Source organism: Gasterosteus aculeatus, chromosome 12 (genome assembly GCF_964276395.1).
Source record: "Gasterosteus aculeatus chromosome 12, fGasAcu3.hap1.1, whole genome shotgun sequence".
NCBI classification, from domain to species: Eukaryota; Metazoa; Chordata; class Actinopteri; order Perciformes; family Gasterosteidae; genus Gasterosteus; species Gasterosteus aculeatus.
The window spans coordinates 5,023,406-5,026,740 of NC_135700.1; positions in this window are offsets into that span (position 1 = coordinate 5,023,406).

The following is a 3,335-nucleotide window of genomic DNA, read 5'->3' on the forward strand; positions in this document are numbered from 1 at the left end:
GTTTTTCTTGCTGCTTTTAAATTAAAAAGATTTTAATTTGACTATTGTTGCATTGTCATTGACTTAATGAAGGTAGGCAGCTAATCGTTCATATTTTTAAAAAGTGGAAAGAAGGATTTTGTTTTTTGTGATTTTTTACAAAAACAACAACGAAATCAATATCAATAGTTATGATTTTTTTGTAGGAAAGTCTTTGCACGGACAGATGACACTTGTGGAATACACATTTTATAGTACAGCAGTTGACAAGATGGTATCGACTCACCTCCACAGCGAGAACCTTCACCAGGTCCCGAGGGATCCCGACTCGAATCCGCGAGTCTGTTGAACAGGTCAAACAAAACCAGTTACACACTGGACCACAAAGCGACACGGAGCTCTCCGGCAAGACAAAGGGTGGAGGAATCTGCTTCTACTTCAACAACAGCTGGTGCAACGACGTAACGGTGATCCTACAACACTGTTCTCCTGATCTGGAAACTTTTTTCATCAACTGCAAACCCTTTTATTCCCCCCGTGAGTTCGCTTCATTCATCCTGGTCGGTGTTTACATGCCGCCGGCGGGCAACGTGCACGAGGCACAGCGGACACTCGCCGACCAGATACGGCGTGTGGAGCGGACCAACCCGGACTCTTTAGTTATTGTCCTCGGGGACTTTAACAAAGGAAATCTCAGCCATGAACTTCCTAAATACAGACAGTTTATTAAATGCCCCACCAGAGAGGAGAACACGCTGGATCACTGTTACACCACAGTAAGCAGGGCTTATCACGCCGTCCCTCATGCTGCACTGGGACACTCTGACCACCTCATGGTCCATCTGATTCCTGCATACAGGCAGAAACTAAAGCTCTGCAAACCTGTAGTGAGGGAATTCAAGAAGTGGACCAGTGAGGCGCTGGAGGATCTTCGGGCGTGCTTTGACTGCACAGACTGGGATGTTTTCAGGACTGCTACTGACAGTCTGGATGAGTTCACAGAGGCTGTAACTTCCTACATCGGCTTCTGTGAGGACAGCTGTGTACCACAATGCACCAGGGTGAGTTACAACAACGACAAACCCTGGTTCACAGCGGAACTCGGAACACTACGCCTGCAGAAGGATCAGGCATTTAGGAGCGGGACAAATACTTGTACACAGAGGCAAAATACAAGTTTAGCAAGGCGGTGAGAGATGCTAAACGACCGTACTCTGAGAAACTCCAACAACAGTTCTCAGCAAGTGACTCTGCTTCGGTTTGGAGAGGCCTCAAACACCTCACTAACTACAAGCCAAAAACCCCCCACTCCATGAATGACCTCCGCCTGGCAGACGAGCTCAATGAGTTCTACTGCAGATTTGAAAGACAATGTCCTGATCCCATCCCCCACAGCTCCACCAACCTGCTGCAGTCCCCCTCCCCTCCCTCCCCCAGCCCATCAGGTGCTCACGCCTCTTCATCTATATCACCTTCCCCTCCCCCACCAGCAACGACCCTCTCTATTCTGGAGAGAGACATTAACCGGCTCTTTAGAAGACTGAATCCCCGTAAGGCAGCCGGCCCGGAGTCCGTTTCCCCTCACTCCCTGAAGCATTGCGCTGACCAGCTGTCTCCGGTGTTCACTGACATCTTCAACACCTCCCTGGAGACATGCCACGTACCAGCCTGCTTCAAGGCCTCCACCATCATCCCTGTCCCCAAGAAGCCCAGGATCACAGGACTCAATGACTACAGGCCCGTCGCCCTGACCTCTGTAGTCATGAAGTCTTTTGAACGGCTAGTCCTGACCCACCTGAAGTCCCTCACCGACCCCCTCCTGGACCCCCTGCAGTTCGCCTACAGAGCCAACAGGTCTGTGGACGATGCTGTCAACATGGCCCTCAACTACATCCTCCAGCATCTGGACTCCCCAGGAACCTACGCCAGGATCCTGTTTGTGGACTTCAGCTCTGCTTTCAACACCATCATCATCAACTTTATTCCCTTGTTTTATACTAACCCATACCCTTAGCCTTATTCTACTAACCCATTGCATTAGCATTTCATTCCACTTTATTTTATTACTTGTGCACTGTTGTCTTGTCTGTCTACTGTTGCGCACTAACCGCCAAGACAAATTCCTTGTATGTTTGACATATTTTGGCTAATAAATGTTTCCTGATTCCTGATTCCTGATTTCCTGGGTTGTTGGCTCTCTGCCATCAGATCATACTTTCTGCAGCAAATTGAAAAGCTCCTTAGGAAAAGCCATTGGTGTGTGAGGACCCTGGTGATGAAGAAACAGAATCAAAGAGGGAAACCTGTCATCCGATCCCGGTTGATTTCATCAGTCTGGAGAATCTCCAAAGTTGTCCCCAAGATTTGGGCAGAATCTTTATCTGTGTCCTCAGAGTTTGATATAACTTTAAACACTTGGAAGTCTAAATGTGAGGGATGGTTATCAAATTCTATTTGGATTAGTTGTTTTTAGGGCAGGGACTTCCCTCTGGCACCGGCAAAAAACCACACCAAGTATCCAACAATGTGTACACAGTCCAACTCTCAGCTATCGGTACATGTTGTACAATCTTTAATTGTTTAGCCTCAAGGGAAAACATTCCAAGGTGTGTGTGTGTGTTGACACACATACACACACTATACAGACCTGTCTGACGTGTTACTAATATTCCATTCTGTGCAGTCAGACTGAGAAAGTACAGACTGACACACTGACCCAGAACAAATCTGACAGTTCAGACAGGATGACGTCATTTGGGAGAATAATCGGCTTCCTCTGTACAGAAAGATGCAACGCTTCATTGGCTGCCGTCGTGACGTCCTCCGTGGGTTTGTGGACTAACGCTTGTATTTTGAATGCAGGCTTTTTTCTTAAATGAAAATGTTTCTGAATTGCACCACTGATTTAATCCGTTGACTGGGACCCTGGAACAATCTGACACATATTTTAGTATCATGGCAAAGCATACTAAAGATGAAGGTGCTTGTCATTATGCCCAACAATGTGTAGTTGGTTAGACACAAATCTGATAATATGAATGAAGTGTGTGCCATTTTGTGTAAAAGTTTGATTTTGATAATGCTAGGTGTAGTTTCGGTTGCAGTGCTTCATTTTGAGGTATTTTGCAGTTTGGGTGTGTGGTTTTGTGAATTGTGTTTTGATAAAACCAGACTAGTTTGCAAGATTGTTTGTCAGCAGTTGAAAAAAACTGTAACAGTACGAACAGTCAGAAAGGAGGAGGGGTCTCTTAAGCGGATGCGGTTGAATATTAGGGAAAATACACAGGTTTGCATAGCACATTATTTTATTATCAAATGCACAACATTTGCAGACACATTTCCTCTCTTACTCATTG